The sequence below is a fragment of the Stegodyphus dumicola genome, chromosome 8 (genome assembly GCF_044657685.1).
Source record: "Stegodyphus dumicola isolate Sdum_Otavi_A_Nest chromosome 8, ASM4465768v1".
NCBI classification, from domain to species: Eukaryota; Metazoa; Arthropoda; class Arachnida; order Araneae; family Eresidae; genus Stegodyphus; species Stegodyphus dumicola.
Window position 1 is genome coordinate 63121263 of NC_140775.1, and position 21530 is coordinate 63142792.

A 21530-nucleotide genomic window follows, 5' to 3' on the forward strand; every position below is an offset into this window, starting at 1 on the left:
AAAGAGGACAAGAAAGGCGAAATCTGATGAGCGCTTCTTGAAAAATTGTTCGAAAGAAAACATGAAAGAACCAGGCAAAGTGTTTCTATTTCTGTATTCATCAGAAAGGCTGACCAGAAACAACCTTCAATACGGTATAAATGACTATAGTTTGGAAAATTGCAATTTATTTATAAAAATTTTATTTTTGAAACCGACGAATTGATTCTTCAGTATCTAATGTAAATAAATATACGGAAAATGTAAATGAAGTTTCGATATGTAAAATATGGTCTGCTAATTTTTTCACCATATTTTCTACTTTTCATTTTCTAAATCTTTAAGACATTCCTTATGCACACACTAACAAAAAATGAATAATTTCTCTGAAATAAATAAAAAAAAGAACATTAATGATGTACCTGATATACATTTTGCCTGCAAATGTATATCAAACAAATCTTGTAAGTCCATTAATTCCTGTAGTCTTTGCTTAAACTTCAAGATATTTTTAATATTAAAAACATTGGAAGAAATGCTTTACATAAAACTTTTATTTTAACGTTAATATTTATTATACCTCATTTCAATTCTCAGCACCCAAGTGTGTTATCTTTTGTAAAATAAATTGAAAAATTATTAGAATTCAATGTTTGAGGATATCTATTGCGTCCAACAGGTTTAGGCCATAATGTTAATTGTAATAATGTTAATTAATGCCTTGAGGTCAAATTCGTCTAGGAATTTGTAAGATATTCTTTAAAATTTATTAATTGGTGTGAAATGGAAAATTTTGGTTTTTATTTTTGTTAAAAAAAGGCGAAATATCAATTTAAAGACATTTATCTATTCATAGTGTAGAAATTACATATTGTACAGAGATCTTATTAATTAAGAACTCACTAAGTTAATAAATAATAATGAATTAAATTAACTTAAATGAATTCTGTCTATCAGTACTGTCTAAATGAAATACGAGTATATCTCATTTCTTGTCTTGTAGCTGATGAAAGTAGCAGTCTTGAAAGATTGAGAGAGAGAGCTTCGGCAGGGACTCTTTGGAGTTAGCCTTTTGTCAGCCGAATTACTGGAGAAAATTACAGTGGTTTTGATAAATTAAGAAAAAATCATAAAAACAGAGATAACTCATTCAAAAATAAGCCAAGCCGCATAAAATTTTAATATGTTGTCAAATAAGAGTTGCTGAGTAAAACTGAAGTATGCAAACTAGTGGCGCTGCAGACGGAAAATTTCATCTGAGAGAAGCATAAACTTGCATATTTGAGAGCAAGCCTGCAAATTTCGCTGTGATACTGAGCTAAGAAATCTGGTATAGCCAATTAAAATTTTACATTATGAAATCGTTCTATAAGTTTTTCCTAACCTTACTTGGAGATAAGGAAGTAAAACTCATTTACTTTTTCATTTGGAACAGGACGTCAGAACTGCTTAAAATTCATACTTTAATTTGTACAGTTGTCAGCGATTTTATACAATTATACAAATATTATAGAATATTTCTCTTAAGTTACGTATATAAAATTTTGCTTTATATTAGTTTAGAGAATTTTCGAATTCTTTGTTTGCAAAAACCTCCAGAACATCTGGAAGCACCACATTCATTCATAAATTTTGATATTATTCTTGGTATTTGGATGGCGAATATTGATTAAATTGTATTTCGCAAAGTGTCCCAAACTTCCTGACCTTTCTAATACTTTAGTTTATAGTATAAATGTCTATAGTTTTGTATTCTCATAGGTTTAAGATTCAAAGCCCCCACTTTCGGTTATCTATTAAATCACAGTTACAGTAAAAACATGCAAGGAATAACCATCTCAGAACTGAGTAGAAAGATTATATTATTTAGGAAACGCGATACTGAAATGAGGAAACCGAACTTTGCTGTAAGGCAAATGCAGGATTAGGCAATTTCCGATAACTTTAATATATCTTTATTATTAAACTGCATTTATGCAGAAGTCTACCATGATGATCGAGTTTTAAGGAATTGTTAGAAGGAAAATGTCCCACACTGTCCAAAACTGTTCAGCGTGAAATTTATTTTGACGTACTAAGTGAGTTAAATGGAGGAGAGAGTCGTCTGATGTAAATCCCTTGTTTGGGTAATTTAATTGATCTATCGTAGTGCCTTTCTGTGTTTGCTTAAACTTGAATTTATACAGACTTCTAAGAGTAAATTTTACTTCCGTTTTATCGTAATCTAGATAAGAGCACTTTTAATAAACATTGGTGCAATTAGTTTGTTTATTTTAAATTTTTGCTGAAATGCTATCATTTTAATCAATACTAGAACTAAAACATGTTTTTTTTTTTTTTTGTTCCTGTTAATTTTGTGGAACAATAAGATTGCTACTTTAACAAAATTTCTTGGGAGGTAAGATGCAAAATATTACAGTTATTTTAATTAAATTTTATAGGAGGTAAGATACGAAAACTTAACAAATTCAAATATAATTCAGGCTTAGTGGTATGACATTCTTGCCTTTAGGTTTTATATTCTATTTTCCAACCGTTAACGCTCGGTGAAAATTCTGAACTTCGAACGGCAAGCATTAATAGTGTTAAATAGCTTAAGTTCACGCCGGGAAATAATGTTATGAATCTTACTTCACGGCACCAATGTTATATCTTAAATTCCTATATTGTTAAATGTTAAATATGAAACTACTTGCCGTTAAAGGGAGTGATCGTATAGTGAAACGTGTACAGCATTTTTGCGTTGTGAAAAAAATGCATTCCGGGACCGCGCCGTGAGAGGATCGAAAACATAAAACATATACAAGATATAAAGGAAAAGTTCATATTAAATATATAAAAAAACATACTGTAAGAGGTTCCAGATTAAATATCAGTTTATTCAATTACAACACAATAAGAAAAATCTTAACCTCATCTGAGAGTCTGTTCATTTAAATTCATAAAAAAACTTAAGGTTTGTCTGGTGATTTAAAAGAACGGAAAGGGAAACAATTTAAGGCCTGAGAGTTAAATTTTAGATTCGACGTTGTTTTTTTTTTACTGCTAAGGACGTTTTTGAAAAAACTTGCCTAGGGTTCAAACACACCAAAAAAAAAATACAACTTAGCTTGAGGGGACATCTTGAAGCGGAGGACTCTTATCTTATCAAGAGTTGATGTCGGCCGGGCTCATCTTGACACAGGTTCTAAAAATGTCGACTCCACTTCACTACTGTAGAACAGAAACAGGAGCACTGCTGCCCAGGGCGGCTATCCGCTTGGTCCTGAAAGTCCTATGTCCACACGCAGGTAACTCGTTCAAATTTCGCCTCTTTACCAGCACGCCGCAAGGAAGAGGGTTTTCAGGCTCAGGTCAGAAACGTTTTTTTTCTAGGCCATTTCAGCTCGCCTGTTCTTACTCATCCCAAGAGCAAGCTTCACGAGTAACGACCCAAGTAAATTCCACCCACCAGTCAGTAAGGGAGAGAGTCCAACTCCAATTTTCTTCAAGCCAGTTTTCAAGAGCAACGTCCACAAGACCAGCAACCCGAAAGTCAGCGAATCCAAGCGTGAGTGCCTAAGCGAGTCCAAGAGTAAGTGTGTAAGAGAGTCTCGCCTCTTAACCAAAACGCGGCCGGGGAGCATATTTGCCGCTCCCCGCCGGAAAACACCTCTCGGAGTCACTTACATTTTGTCCAGCAAGCCCAAAAATCAGCGAGTCAGTCCGAGAGTCAGCCAAAAGTAAGTGTGTCCAACTCAAATTTCCTTCTTGTCCTTCACCAAACGGGCTCCCACTATGGCTTCACTTATCGCCCCCTTAATTATGGCAAAATCTTCGTTTTCAACTCCAGAATGCGGAAATAAGGGTGATCGCGCATGCGCGCCCTTCTTCACTTAGCCAACAACCGGACCCTCAATCGCCAAAAACCTGAATGACTTACATTGAAAGACAAGTAGCAACCTTTGACCTTTCCGTCACGTACTTTCCTCTCTTAAGGTCAACTAACAATGAAAATTCTTTCTCGAACATTCTAAAGCGCGCGAAATCATGATATGGCGAAAATTGCCTCCCTTTCCCTGCTTCTTTCACACTGAATAAAAGTTTGTACAAGATTTACAAATAGAGGAAAATAAATAATATTCATTTAACTAAATAATATTTCCAGAAGCATCTGTTTCTCCCCAAAATTAAAGCCTTAAATTAAATAATTCAGAATCAAAATAAAATTTAAATTTCCATAAATCATAAAATCATTCACCTAATTTTTTATAACGCTATCAGATAATTTCTCTACATAACATTCCTTTCCCCTAAGGAATTAAATTTTGGTTTACCAAAATTTAGCAGACAGACACTTCTTGAAATACCATGACTCATACTGTGCAATAAGGCTAAAGGATAACATAATGTAACAATATTTCACACGACTCCTTGGTAACAGTGACGTTACTGACACATTAAATTTCAAGTCCAAAATGTGCAAGTAAAACAACAAGATTAATCAAAGCAATTACTAATTAAAATACTCAAGGAAGATCATCAAAAATAATTAATCAAAACATCAATTAAATCACTTAATTAAACCTAGAAATACTCAGAACACATGCAAAAATAAAAATAAGGCGCTAATCACAAACAAAATATGTCTAAGATCAATCAATAAGATAATTAACGCGCCGCAGATACATAAAATACATTCCTGAGAAAATAAACACACTAATAATTCAAACAATTCCAAATAAAATATGTCACATGAACGTATTCAAATAAGGAGTAAAGACCCCGAAGTACTACGAAATTGAATAACTTCTAAGATTGAATCCCAAACAGTCACGTCTAAGAACAGAAGCGGCCTGATCAGGGCCAAGCATTAGAAAAGAAAAGAACGTTACAACACAAGGAACCTCGGAACCAGCCGAAAATACCCCACACAAAGAAATCAGAAACAAAGAAAACGTGATTGTCCAAAAATTCAATCCAATCAAAATCAATTCCGAAAATAGCATCCAGAATACGCTGTGCAAATACCAATTAGAATTTTATCCAATACACACACACAAAAAAAAAAAAATAATAATAATAATACAACCTAATGTATATACAAAATAACGTTTGGCCAATAATTACAAACAGATACTACGAAGATACACATATAGACATAAAATGAAAATACAATTAAACTGTAAAAAGTTCGTACATAATTCAAATGAGCAATGAGATCAGCGATACTTAAAAAAAAAATTTAAACTGCAATACCTAAACAAATACACAAATAGTCATTATGTTAAACCATATCAAGTCAAAAAATATTTCACTGTAATTCAAATCAAGCCAAAAAAAAAATCAACCAGCAAGAGTGAAGTGTCACTAAAAAAAAATTCAAACTTCAAGATAAACACTAGTGAGTAACAACACCATATTTAAGTCCCCTTATTAAGACAACAAAAATTTCAGTAATTCTAAAAAACCCTTAAGTCCACAAAAAAAATTTCAACTAGTCAAAGAAATCAATCAAAGCTGGACTGAAGCACGTTACTAGAACACTAAATAAAATATCACAAATCAAAAAGGTGTTCAAAACAAACCCCCCAATTTAGGCGAAAACTGAGATCTATTCTGCATCAGACTCTTCCAAAACGTTGTATAGTAACCTAAGTAGCAGCCTTCAGCAACACCTCCACCCAAACAAAAGAAACAAAGTAACTCTTTACCGCGTCCATGTAAGCTGAGAAAAGCGCTGTATTATAAATGACAGACTCAAACTTTACGTATCAAGCAAACCTCCAGACACGTTGAAAGAGAACATAAGATCTCTTATCTCGGAAAGGAAAGTGCGCTGACAGAAACGTTACAATCCTGAACCAACACAATGAAAGAGATACAACAATAGATTTCTCAGATAACAAGTTCCTGTTTGCCCCCGGTGTAAGAGGTCAAGTGCCACCATGAAGTGCAAGTATTTACAAGAAAACGAGCTTTCAGGACATTACAACTTCACGCAAGACCTAACTGCAAGCAACAAATGCAAAGTTCTCAAAAGTGCTAAACTAAAAAAAAACTCATAACTCGTAACTCAAAAATCCCTAAAAATCACACAAATGAAATCCATAACTCAAATTCTACTATTTTCCTATGACCACAGCAATCTCAATTCTTCCACAGAAACTAAACATCAGAGAACTTACATTTTACGGACCTTGGCAGAAACCACCAAAACAAAACAAAAACCTGATACAACTATCTTGATACTACCAATTCAAATACAAAACTTAAGCCAAAACAAGAATTAACCCGAAATTCAGCAACAAGTCCAACCAAGAAAGAAAATTCATTAACTCAATCAAATATATTACGATTCACTAGCAAATTCAAGACAAACTACTTGTAATCAACAGAAAATTCCCACACATGAGTACAGAGCAAAAGTAACTAATCTTCTCAAACTTATTTCAAACATTTTCACAAAACAAATTCCCGTTGTCACAAAATTCTCATTAAAATTCACTTTCTACAATTCACAAGACTAACTCAATTTCTACTGTTTAAACATTTCTCACATGACAACTCTTCACAAACTTAAAACTCAGAAGATAACTAATCCCAATTACTCTGACTCATTTAACTAATCAGAACTTCACTCAAGCTGAAGAATTCAATCCAAAAAAAAATTAAATATGCAAACATCACTCTTGCTGATCTCAGGCAAAAATTCAAATCTAACCCATGTTAACCTTAAAACTGAATTCGGCAATTGAAAAACAATCTACAATTTTTACTCATTCATTTGTATCATTATGCCTTCAGAACATATAAAATTCATTGCTCAATACTAAATTAAATTTTCTAACACATTACACAATATACTGGAATCATATCAAAACAATGTAATCAAAAAAATAATAAGATACTTGGTAAACTAGATAATCATGAAAACATTACATACATTTCACAAAATATTATTCAATTAAGTCAAAAAAAAATCAAAATTTCTCTAACGTTACGCCTCACAATTATACATTTCACCAGATTCTAGGTTAAATAAGTAGCAAAAACACAAAAAAAATTTCTAGCTACGCATAGCTATGGCTTGTCTCATTCAGTAAAATAATTAGTCTTTAATCTCTTTCTCTTAGAAGTGCTCAAAAAATGAGTCCAGTTTTTAAAGACAAGCACTCGAAACTTGTTACAAGGATATACAAATAGCATAGGATTATCGTGAAATAATTCATTTTCCATCTTGTATCATAAATCAGTACGTCGAAAATCAAAAATACACATCTATAAAACACTCAAGGATTTTCAACAGTAAGAATGTACAGTACCTATTCTCCTACATTAAAAATATATATTTTTCCTAACTTTAAAGTTCAATTCTGTGTGCCTAACGTTAAAGTCCAAAATTCCTGAAATTCACACACATTTTCAAACTTTATCACTCTCGTATTAACAAATAAGCAAACACAAATCAAAAACTCTAATTAATCCTAGCACCTAAAATTTAACACCTTCTTAAAACAGTAAGTTATACGAAATAAATAAATTCACAAAATCAGTTACTGATTCGATCCTTCACTAAGCAGAGGTCACGGCACCAGTGTTAAATTTTACTTCACGTGAGAGGATCGAATAAACACAAAAAAAACATATACACATATATAAAGGAAAAGTTCATATTAAATATATAAAAAAACATACTGTAAGAGGTTCCAGATTAAATATCAGTTTATTCAATTACAACACAATAAGAAAAATTTTAACCTCATCTGAGAGTCTGTTCATTTAAATTCATAAAAAAACTTAAGGTTTGTCTGGTGATTTAAAAGAACGGAAAGGGAAACAATTTAAGGCCTGAGAGTTAAATTTTAGATTCGACGTTGTTTTTTTTTTACTGCTAAGGACGTTTTTGAAAAAACTTGCCTAGGGTTCAAACACACCAAAAAAAAAAATACAACTTAGCTTGAGGGGACATCTTGAAGCGGAGGACTCTTATCTTATCAAGAGTTGATGTCGGCCGGGCTCATCTTGACACAGGTTCTAAAAATGTCGACTCCACTTCACTACTGTAGAACAGAAACAGGAGCACTGCTGCCCAGGGCGGCTATCCGCTTGGTCCTGAAAGTCCTATGTCCACACGCAGGTAACTCGTTCAAATTTCGCCTCTTTACCAGCACGCCGCAAGGAAGAGGGTTTTCAGGCTCAGGTCAGAAACGTTTTTTTTCTAGGCCATTTCAGCTCGCCTGTTCTTACTCATCCCAAGAGCAAGCTTCACGAGTAACGACCCAAGTAAATTCCACCCACCAGTCAGTAAGGGAGAGAGTCCAACTCCAATTTTCTTCAAGCCAGTTTTCAAGAGCAACGTCCACAAGACCAGCAACCCGAAAGTCAGCGAATCCAAGCGTGAGTGCCTAAGCGAGTCCAAGAGTAAGTGTGTAAGAGAGTCTCGCCTCTTAACCAAAACGCGGCCGGGGAGCATATTTGCCGCTCCCCGCCGGAAAACACCTCTCGGAGTCACTTACATTTTGTCCAGCAAGCCCAAAAATCAGCGAGTCAGTCCGAGAGTCAGCCAAAAGTAAGTGTGTCCAACTCAAATTTCCTTCTTGTCCTTCACCAAACGGGCTCCCACTATGGCTTCACTTATCGCCCCCTTAATTATGGCAAAATCTTCGCTTTCAACTCCAGAATGCGGAAATAAGGGTGATCGCGCATGCGCGCCCTTCTTCACTTAGCCAACAACCGGACCCTCAATCGCCAAAAACCTGAATGACTTACATTGAAAGACAAGTAGCAACCTTTGACCTTTCCGTCACGTACTTTCCTCTCTTAAGGTCAACTAACAATGAAAATTCTTTCTCGAACATTCTAAAGCGCGCGAAATCATGATATGGCGAAAATTGCCTCCCTTTCCCTGCTTCTTTCACAATGAATAAAAGTTTGTACAAGATTTACAAATAGAGGAAAATAAATAATATTCATTTAACTAAATAATATTTCCAGAAGCATCTGTTTCTCCCCAAAATTAAAGCCTTAAATTAAATAATTCAGAATCAAAATAAAATTTAAATTTCCATAAATCATAAAATCATTCACCTAATTTTTTATAACGCTATCAGATAATTTCTCTACATAACATCTCTTAATTTCGTTGGGTGAAACTCGTTGAGGATACCCATGCGCGAAAAATTCTCCTACCATATAACATGAACATTTAGGATTTACTCTCAACAAGTACGCAAATCAGTTATTGATCGAAGGCTATGCTTTTCTAAAACTTAGTAGATGAATAGATGAGTAGATGAATTTAACTGCGACAAAATTCTTGAAAGGCTATTCTGATTATTTTTTTTATCAGATATGATCAATTATATCTTGAAGGAGGCGATTTGATGTCTTTTAGCATCTACTCTCTATCTCTGAATACGATATCTTCAGGGCTGGCAATGTAAGAGTAAAGTGAGTAAGTTGGAATTTTTATTTAAATTATCACATTGACTTCCACGTCAGAGTTGGCAGCATCGCTTTCTATGGTAGACCGCGTTTGTTTGCATTGCTCGCAAATATTTTTAACCTACAAAATATGAAGTACATATATGTATATTTATATATAAAGCAAACTATTACAAATATGGCTAAATATGTTTTGTTCACTATCCGATTTCAGTCATGAATATATAATCAAATAATCTATTTTTGTATGAATTTTTGAGTCCATCAAAACGGTAATATCATTTAACATTTATTTAGAGTTTACGATCACGTGCTAAACTTTTGGGAAAGTTTATATATTGTCTGTGAATATATAACATTTCGAAAAGTTTTTTAAGCAATCTGAAATGCTTAATTCGTACCCATTTTTTCCCTTGAACTGAGTCGGAATAAAGGTACTTTTGGGAAAATTTAGTGAGACAATTTAGCTTTACAGAAATGTGAATTTTAAGGCCGCCCATCTGGTATAGTGGTTAGTGACCCTAACCACCGGACAGATGGTTCGAATCTCGAAAACGGCATGGCTATAACTGTCCATCTCTTCATAGGGGGCAATGGTGCACAGCCATTAGGTGCTTCCATAATGAAATGGCCACAACTTCCAGCCCTTGTGGTTTTGCAAGGCTAATGGCTATTGAATAAAGCGCCTAGCCATTTAAAAAAATATAATAATTTTCATAAATAAAACTTACTGATTATTTTAGTATTTTTCAGTCAGATGTTGCTTTTATGTGGTATCTTCGCTTTTATGATATTCTGAACAGTTAGATGAATCAGAAAACAAAAACAGGAAATTAGGAAATCTATGTTTATACAAAAAGAATTAGATTTTAATTCAGGACAGAAGTACATATATTTAATATCTACCTGAATTCTTCTACTCCTTCGCTAAGCCACAGATATTATAAAAGTTATAAAAAAATTGTCGTACTAAAGGTATAAACACTTCCTAATAGCACTGAAATGAACGCTCTCAAATCTTCCAGAATGCTGGTGTCTTCATGGCATTGGAATGATTTAAATAAGGGAAAACCAATGTCTTTACTTTTCTTAACAGAAATTAATATTTCCAGTAAAAGCTCACTGTAAATTTTCAATAGTAAACTGTTTACTCATACATAAGACTCAAACCTCTGTCCTAACTTCGCCACAATTCGTTATTTCTTATAATAACTAAATTTGAATGCAATCTCAATTAACTATGTGAATAATAAAAGCAGACTAATTGGGCATGTAAGAAGAACTTGAAAACTTACGAATACCCCTTACAAATTATGTTGCTGTACAAAACGATTGGTCTATCTATCATTTCCACTTAACAGTGCACTCAGATGTAAATATTTTCGGTATTAATAAATAAAAAAAGGGCGTAAAAATTATTAAACTCCGTATTTTTACGTGGAACTATTACTTTTTTTAATTATTTATTGCGTAATCCGTTATTAGGCGCACCACGGAAAGGAAGGAGTGACCCAATGTAGGACTTTACTAGGGAAACTAGGTGGTATCCAAGTTATACAAGGAGAAAACCACAAAACCGTCTAAAACAAAAACCTCTCGTTTCGTAAAGACTCGAACCCCGGATCAAAATATCAGTGTTCAGTCGCTTTTAACGGTTGGCCGCTGGAGGAGTTATATTTGATTCTTGAAAACAGAAAATAAAAAGTTTTCCAATTTGAGTGTATTTGAACACGCTACTAAGCCTTTGAGAATTCACTTCTTTAGTAGAGCAAAGAAGATCACAAGTTTAGAAAACAGCAACTCTCTACGTAACTTTAAGAAGTCTGTTCAGCTTGAGTATTCAAAACAAAGTTCATTTCCTGCAGAAACAATAAAATAAAAATCAATATTGTGACGGATTAACATACTTACCTACAACTGCGTGAGTAATCTTATGAGCGTAATATTATTGCATTGTTTTAGGTACTAACAGCAGACTGCAATAGTCCAGACTGATATCTCTAAGCATCAGACTTGCTTAAAGAAAACAGAGGCAGAAATAGGACAAGCAACAAATTAACTATATTGGTGACTTTTACATAGAAATTCATTATGCAAATTCCACTAACACCTTGTAGGGTTTATATTTATTTTAACTAACATTTATTTTAAGTTTAAACTATCTTTCCTGTCAAGCCTTACTTTCCCCTGGAACTGCCAATGCCAGAATATGTAAATTTGAGTAGAACGCGCAAGGATTCAAATTATCAGCGGAAGTATTCTGATTTAAATAGAAGGAAACAAGTTCGGTGTGAGAGATTCTCTTACTTAGCGAGCGCGGAGGTAGTTAGCGAGAATTGAAGAACCCCGCGTTGCGGCCTATGTGCTTGGCGGGAAGTAGTGGTCATCGTTCCAGTGAGCTTCAAGGCTGCTGAATTACCAGCGGTATTGTAAAACGCGGTGAGTTAGTTATTTTAGAGAGCCTCGTAGTTAGAATCTTGTCTTTATTTTCTTTTCAGGTTATTATTTTTAGTTGACTGCCAAGTTGGCACCGTCTGTAAGCGTCAAGAGAACGCAATTGTAATTTATTACGTTGAATAAAAAGGGACTTAAACCCTTCACAAGCTTCTATCTTTTATACATGTTTCACAGTCACCTCTTGGTTGCGTGCAAGTTGGAGGCGCGCAACGTTATATTGGCGCCCGAACACTTATCGAACTGAAATGGCCGAAAACTGGATGGAAGCCGCTGGACAACACCAAGAAATAAGAACGCAGTTAGAAGGATTTGGATACCTGGTCCAGACTTTGAGAGCATCAATCAAGCCAAACGTCTATTTCGACGGAAAAAATTCGGTGTCCGTATTTTTAGAAGGTATAGAAAACCACTTTCAGCTCTACCCTGTGCCTGAAAGACAAAAAGTTGCCATCGCCACATCAGCACTAAGAGGACAGGCCGCGCTATGGTGGAAAAATATAGGCAAATTTCTTCTAGGTGAATTTGGAAGCCCGACGTATACATTTGAAAATTTCAAAAAATCGTTAGTAAAGGCCTTCCCCATAGTGAAAGATCGCGCACGGCTGGAAGCCGAGCTATATAGTTTCTATCAACGGGATACAGCAGATTTGACGGACTTTATTTTACGAAAAATCAAGCTAACGGATATGCTGTATGGGAAAATACCCGATGCGGAGATTATTGAAATAATATTACCAAGATTGTTACCCGCTGTCCAAGACTACTTTGAAATTAGAAACCCAAACACATTGCAGGAAATTTTCGAATTGGCGGTGAAGTTTCAAAATCGCAGAATAGCGGAAAAAGCGAGAGGGGAAACATATTCTCGAAGTACCCGAAGGAAGGAGGAAACCAGAAATGGAAATCGCTCATATGGGGGAAAGAACTATCAAGCTAACGCATCGAAACTCGAAGGTCAAGGCCCAAAAAGAAAATTTGAAAATAAGCATCCGCGTACCCAGAAGACACAGATTAAAAGGAAAGCTTTAAACGACTAGACGGGCCTGTGAAAGGGAGGGTCCAGACCCCGGAAGTTTTAAAAAAATCTCAAATAGACATTTAAATACAGTCATCGTAAAAAACTCACAGCTACCAATTATACAAGTCCTGGTTGGCGATGTACCAGTAGAAGCCCTCATCGATACAGGAGCAGAAGGAAATTTCATGAGTGAAAAGTTCTTCAAAAAGAATTTTTATAGGATACGACTATTTAAAACCAGAAATACGGAAATTATAGCGGCGCAAGGAAAAACATGTCACTGCATCGGGAAAGTATCATTAAACGTACAGGTAAAAGAGGAAAATCTCAAAGTATTAATTTTTGTGGTGAAAGACCTGCAACACTCTCTTATTTTAGGTATGGACTTTTTAAGGGCCGCGAGGGCCAAATTAAATTTTCAAGATAGTTCCGTGGTGCTGGAGATGGACCAGAGGGTGGTGGAACCTGTGGAGACACCTGAATTGGACCTTAGCCATTTGAATGACCAGGAAAGTAAAGCAATACAGCAAGTGGTGAGTAATTTTTCTCATTTGTTTTCAGAAAAACCAGGAAACTGTCAAATCGTTACTCACAAGATTCAATTAAATGCCGAAAAACCTTGTAGGACTAAACCGTATCGCTATGATAAACAAAAAGACTTAATCATCGAAGAACATATTCAGGAGATGTTAAAGAATAAAATAATAACGCCCATAAATAGTGAGTACGCGAGTCCAGTCGTACTATGTAGGAAAAAGAACGAGTTTCCTCCTTCAGATAAAAGGGCTTGGAGGTTTGCTATCGATTATAGAAAACTAAATAGTATCACTAAATTTCCAGTTTACCCTTTGCCGGTTATAGACGAGATCATTAGACAGATCAAATCGACAAGATATATGTCTACTTTGGACTTAACGTCTGGCTACTATCAAATAGCTATGAGACCCGAAGATATACACAAAACCGCGTTTATAACAAAATCGGGCACTTATGCATTTTTACGCATGCCCTTTGGGTTGTGTGGGGCCCCATGAACATTCCAGAGAGCTATGGACATTGTTCTAAAGCCTGTCCTAGGAAAATCAACTTTAATTTATCTAGATGACATAATTATAACGAGTAGTACGTTGGAACAACACATTAATGATCTAGAACAAGTTTTTAAATTATTAAAAGAGGCCGGTCTTACAATTAACGCCTCAAAATGCAAGTTCGCAGCTAATGAACTTAAATATCTCGGTTATAAAATTTCGCAAAAGTGTATAGAAACGTAAGATTCAAAAATAAAAGCTATCAAGAATTTACCACCGCCCAACACCGCCAAGAAACTTTCTTCTTTCCTTGGGTTATGTTCTTACTATCGATCTTTCATAAAAGATTTCGCTAATATTGTTGAACCACTCTTAGTAATCAAAAGAAAAAGGGATAAATTTACGTGGACAGCGGAAGCAAACACAGCATTTGAAAAATTAAAAGAAGCACTCATTAATGCCCCTGTTTTAAAATTCCCTGAGGGGGACGAAAACCTGGAAATTGCGGCAGATCCGTCAGAATATGCGGTGGGTGCGGTTCTTATGCAAAATAACCATCCGCTGGCATTTTTTAATAAAACATTGAATCAGACACAAAGGAATTATACAGCTACCGAAAGAGAAACATTAGCCGTATTAATGGCTGTACACAAATTTCGAGTTTATTTCGGCAAATCGCCAGTAACAGTCTTTTCGGATCATGCGGCTGTTGGTAGACTTTACTCGGGAAAAAACCTAACGCCCAGGTTAATAAGATGGGCTTTAAAACTCCAAGAATATAATATCACAATAAAATATAAACAGGGTAAGGAAAACAATGTAGCTGACGCACTTTCTCGTATAAAACTGGACGACGAAGGAAATGAACTTAAATGCGCTGTGTTGACTTCAAAAATTTTAGATTCTAGAGATACGGTTATTACTGAACTGAAAGCTGATCCTGAATTTGGAAATATCTATGCTTATTTGAAAGACCCCGAAAGCTTTGAGCACACAGATATCGATGCGATAAGAAATAGAGCAAAAAACTATGAAATAATAGATAATTTATTATTCTATATGAAAACAACAAACGAAAATCTTGAGTATAAGCCAGTCATCCCAGCCTCGCTTCGATTAAGCATTTTGAGGGAGTTGCACGAAAAAAAAACAGCGGGCCACCTCGGGGTCAGAAAGACTATAAAAAGGGTACGCGAGGCGGTATATTTCCCGCAATTATACAAAATAGTAACGGCGTATGTCAGGTCCTGCAATCAATGTCAGTTAATAAATGATATTAATTGCAGCCCGGCCGGGTACTTAAATAGCATTCGCGCTACATTTCCGAATGAAATTTTAGGAATAGATCTCCTTGGTCCCTTCCCCCAGAGCGAGTTAAATAAAAATCGTTTTCTTTTAGTAATAGTAGATCATTTTTCAAAATGGATAGAAATTGTTCCTCTTAAACGCGCGTCAGCCAAAACAGTCGCAGATGCATTCTTACACAGATACATTTTAAAATACGGTGCACCGATAAAAGTCATTAGCGATAACGGAAAACAATTCATTAGTCAAGTATTTGAAAACATATGCAATGGACTTGGCATACGCCATATCAAAATGGTTCCGTATAGACCACAGGCTAACATAGCAGAAAGAGTTAATAAAAACATAGTAAAAATAATTCGCAGTTACGTGAGCACACATCACAAGCGCTGGGATGGCTACATAAATGAATTAGCTTATGCTTTAAGAACGGCACATCATGATACTACGGGAAAAACTCCAGCAGAATTATTTTTAGGCAGAAAGTTAATTACGCCTTTAGATAAATTATTCTTTGTGCAACAAAGAGAGCAGGAGTTTAAACAACAAGATGAGCAAAAGTTGATTGATCAGGCGCTTAAAACCTCGGATACGGCAAGAAATAGACAAAAGTTATATTATGATAGAAAACGCCGTGAAGCAGATTTTAAAGTTGGGGATAAAGTATTGAAGCGGAAATTTTCTTTATCAAGTGCCCCAGACAATTTTATGGCAAAGCTAGCCCCAAAATTTGAAGGCCCCTATGTAATTCAGGAAATCAAAGGGGTAGTATTATATCTTAAGAACGACAGAGGGGAAATCTGTAAAGCAAGTCCCGACCAGGTGAAAAAATACTATAATCCAAATGATTTTGAAATCCTTAAAAGTTTCTTGCAGGACTCAAGTCTAAACGAAATAGAAGGGCCAGAGTCTGCAACAACTATTCCACCACCCAAGAAACGGAGAACTGAAGAGAGACCTAGCACTTCTACAACCCGGACGTCGGTATGAAAAAGAAAAAATGATTTTCAAACTCCGGCGTTTAAGAAAAACAAAAATACAGATGAACCGGGTAAAGAAACCGTGATAAAGACGAAAACACCACCTACAAAGGATGGCAGGAGAAATTACACATCAAGGAGAACGCGCACACGGCCACAGAGTCAGGTGCCAGCAAGGCCGCCGTTCCGGAAACTGAAACGCCAGCAGGAAGCACAAAAATACGAGGAATAGAAGAAATTCAAGAAAGACTCCAGACCGGAGGACGTCAAGACCAGCCGTCCCAGGCGGAAACGCAAAGGCCAACAACCAGACGATTACTCCGTCAAAAGGCCAGCATGTAGAGGACGCAAAAGAAAGAGCAACGTGGACGACACTCGGAGATCAATAAGGAGAAGATTGACATCCATGAAACCTCTAACTTGGGATCAATTTTGCCAAAAACGGATGACGGAGTTTCAAGCATCGAAAACTCAAAGATAAGTTAAAACCTTCTATAATTTTTTTTTCTCTTTTGTTCCGAAATGTTATGCATAAGTACGAAGTTCTATGTTTTGACGAAAGTCAATATGTCTCGGTTGAGACTTAGTTTTGTTTTACTTTATTTTGCTAAGGCAAAAGTATTATTTTCTTTAAGTGTAAAAGCTAAAAACAAGCATTTTCTGTTGGTCGAAAGACTAATTCTGTTATGTTAAAGCCAAAATTTGGCCGAAGATAAAAATAACTTCGTATTCTTGTATTAATAAGAATTTTACTTTCAGTGCCGCCAGCTTGGCGAAGAATGAGTAAAGTAAAAATTTATTTTCTCTTATTCATTTTATGGTAAATTGTAAAAAGCATATATATTAAAATCTTGTAAATGTACGTAAATCCTTGAAGGTTATGTAAAAGTGGAATTTAGTCTAGAAGCATAAAATTGTAGATGCTAAAATTGAATGCTTAAAAGCAATGAAGTCAAAATTTAAGTATTAAACTGTAAAGTCATGCTTTAGAGCGAAAGCCTGCATGTTTAAAGATGAATGAGGGGGAAGTTAGAATGAATGTGTTTTGTAGGGTTCTCCACCTACATTTGAATTTTTAAGAATATTAAAGTAGCTCATTGAGTTGTAGAATGTCGAGTAAGGTGTGTCTATTTGGTTGTTGAATTCTAACAAATCATGGTGGTTAGGGGAAGTGTTGTAAGACTAAAACACGAATATTCCCGTTTGACACCACACACGGTGGAGAGCCAGGGTAAAGTTAAATTAATGCTTGAAAAATTGAATGAATGTGAAGTAAGCAATAACTAAGAAAAACGAATCGTTAAAAACAAAAATTTATTGTGTCAAGAAAGTGTAAATTATAATGTATGTAGAAAGATACTGATACTTATTCCTTCCAGATGCTGGAAGGAAAGACCAAGATTGATTGATGAAGTCCAGGAAAGGTTGCTGTAAGAAGAAAGTTTGTAACGAGTAACAGAATTTTAATATATAATTGTTACATAAGATTTTTTTTTGTGTAAACGAGGTTCTCGCCAGTTAGTTCAGAATTAGATAAACTTACAACAGGTCGTTTGTAGGACCTGCTTCCAAGTTTTCCAAATTCTGGCAGCGGCAAATGTAGGGTTTATATTTATTTTAACTAACATTTATTTTAAGTTTAAAATATCTTTCCTGTCAAGCCTTACTTTTCCCTGGAACTGCCAATGTCAGAATATGTAAATTTGAGTAGAACGCGCAAGGATTCAAATTATCAGCGGAAGTATTCTGATTTAAATAGAAGGAAACAAGTTCGGTGTGAGAGATTCTCTTACTTAGCGAGCGCGGAGGTAGTTAGCGAGAATTGAAGAACCCCGCGTTGCGGCCTATGTGCTTGGCGGGAAGTAGTGGTCATCGTTCCAGTGAGCTTCAAGTCTGCTGAATTAGCAGCGGTATTGTAAAACGCGGTGAGTTAGTTATTTTAGAGAGCCCCGTAGTTAGAATCTTGTCTTTATTTTCTTTTCAGGTTATTATTTTTAGTTGACTGCCAAGTTGGCACCGTCTGTAAGCGTCAAGAGAACGCAATTGTAATTTATTACGTTGAATAAAAAGGGACTTAAACCCTTCACAAGCTTCTATCTTTTATACAAGTTTCACAGTCACCTCTTGGTTGCGTGCAAGTTGGAGGCGCGCAACGTTATAACCTTTAAAAAGAACTCTAAAGTTTCTTTTAAGCTCTTCATAATTCCTTTTGTCAATGGCATTCGTCAAAATGTGACCATCTTTCATTTCATTTGAAACGATTTATATCAGTTCAATTTTACGCCAAACAGTAATTAGCTCTGTATCAAAATTAAATATAGATATTTGCTGTTAGGAATTTAAAGGAAGGTTTGCTTTTAAGTATCAGGAATTTTCAATAAAAGCAATAATTTCAACAGTATAAATTTGGAATTAGTTTTGCTGATTTCGTTACATAATTCAACGGCAGCTGAATTAATAATTTTATCCAAATTTATATTTGATACCTTATTAGAATGACTGGTATCCAGTGATTGAAGAGTTGATTTATGAAGAGAAGAACATTTTATTACGTAACAAATAATTTCGTTTTAGAGCAAGATTCTTATTCAATAACAGTAAATTCAAACGTAATTTTATTAATTTCAGCACAGAAGATTCTGTAATTCCTGTACAGTTTCTAATAACCGAAGAATGGACAGTTAGAACTTCAGAAAGTTTTAAAACATTGATCAGATTTCAGGTAGCATTTAACATAAAAATAATTATAAATAATATTCTATGATTAAATATATTATTATGTTTATATTTGATTTCTGTGCTTTTCACCAAAATTTAATTATGATTCATAAAACTCAATAATCATTAATTAACCTTAAAGTCTGATTTTCAAACACTATTCTTCGTTGACAAAGTAGAGTAAATAACGAAAATAGTATCCAAAAGAGAACAGAGTTTTAATATACAAAAGTAAAGTGCAAAGTGTTGCAAAATTCCAATCCAAAATCAAGACAATAGCTGAAAAAAAAAAAGAAATTAAAAAAGCAAAAATATTAAAGCGGGGTGCTCTGGAATTTGTGACAGATGAAATTTCCATAAATTTTCAATTACTATGTACTGAAATGTTACTTTAGAAAATTCTCAATAATTAAGGTTCGTCTTTCATACTTAGACAAGCAGATTAAAATTATTTCTAAAAATTAATATATGATTTTAAAATTTATGTCTTTTACTTCTATCTTATACATTGCAAGGTTTTTGATTATTCCTAATATTGTAGCTCTAATGGCATGTTAATTGTAAATATCTCCTTACATCTAGAAAGATTCAAGAAGTATAATATTAGAAACATTATTCTACAGAATAATCTACTAGTTCGCTATTCAGTCAGAATGCTAGCAAATGCTTTCTGATAAAAGTGAAGAAGAAAAATAAATCCCTACTGAGCCCGCCGTTCGTGGTCACTTCTGTTAGGTAAAGACCATACGTTGTATTAAAGGAAATTTTTCCAGCAAACCTTCTGCTCTCCTCGTAAATGTTTATTCGAAGACTTCAGCACTGTCATTCAAACAAGGAGGAAGCTCAGTTGATTTCATATGTGTATTCAAAAATATTTTGAGTTCGATTGTTCCTTGCAGTACGAAATAATTTATGTTCCTTCTTTAACATTTATAAGATTTGTAAATAATCTCTGAAAGCATTATTATGTTTATACTTCAGATATGAGAATTTTTTGGAAGAGGAAAAATTTAATATTTATGCTCCTGATTTTAAAACAATGTCACAATATACATTCCAAGAAACAACCCAGATTCAGGTGCCTCTCTGAAAAACAAAAAATCCTGATGAAAATAAACTCAATTCAGCTTCCTTTATTCTTAATTTTAATAATTCTTGTAAACATTTTCCAAGTAGTTACTTGTGAATTACTACAAGCCAATTAATTTCCACCGTGTATTGTTTCAACTAACCAAAACGCAAACATCAATATAAAATCAAGGTATATATTTGTTGAGTCATTCAATTACGAATACTAATGTTATTAACAGCAATATACAACGAAATTGCACCTGTCTGCCAAATGATCGGGTGTCTTTAGTTGCCAATCATTTATCTCTTTGTAAGGTTCTTATTTTAAACTAACCAGTTATCAAGATTTTAATCCATACTTTAACGTCTTCTTTCTGTATTCTTCACCAGAATGCAAATTTGTGTCTAGTGTATTTAAGCGAACACTTTTGGATAACACGTCTGCACGAGAAGACATATCTCTGAGCAAGTCTCCCTTGCAGACATGTCTTCTGACAGCATTTCGTCTACACAGGACATACCGTATCTGAGTTTCTCTGAGCTACTAAGCAAGTCAGAGTAATCCAAGCAGATTACATGATATTTATCTAATAGGAGACCTCTATGCATCTCACAACAGACATAATAATTTGCAAATGATTCAATGTCTTTGTTTTCCAGAGCTTCGTTTTGTAATGGGTCATTATAATAATAGTAGTAATAGTAAACATGAAATCTTAGTAGCACACAGAAAATAAAAGTGATTAAAATGCAAATGAAAGGCAAAACACTTCAAATAAATAAAAATGGTAAATTAAAGAAGAAATAAAATTGATGAGGTTGGAAATGATATCAATTAATTGTGAAACTTGGTATTTATGTACAGACGAAAGTAAGAAATTTAAAACATATTTTAAACAAAGTCCCAAAAAGTGAAATTCAAAACTATAAAATTTCAACAAATCCAATAAATACAAAATCAGAACTAAAGAAATGTGAAACTAAAACCTAAAAATTTCAAAAACCTCAAACAATAATATCAATACAAGATAATAAGTAAAGAGGAGGAATTCAGTCGAATCCGATGTACGAAGCACATCCAGAAAGTAAGTTTCTTGATGATTTCCTCTTTAAAGTAAACGTAATTAGCCGTGTCAACTGCGGATGCGTAACAGATGTATGACGTATGAATCATATGCCAGCCGGACATGTCCCTCCTTGTGCCAGTAGCGTGGTAGCAGCGGTCCGGAATGGAACTCTTATTCCTTCTCCCACTGCCTGCGAGGTTCGGTCGGTGATAAAGTTCTTGAATGCACAAAGCATTGCGCCAATTGAAATTCGTCGTCAGGTCTGTGGGTCGAACATCATGAAGTTTTCAGAAGGTCGTAAAAGAGTCCATGTGCCGAAAAACCTGACACCCGAACACAAAATTGAACGCTTAGGCACAGCACTGACATTTCTGCAACGGTGTTACGATGACGGCGACGAGTTCCTCGACAGGATCGTCACAGGCGATGAGAGTTGGATTTCGCACTTCACCCCGGAAACCAAGCAGCAGTCAATGCA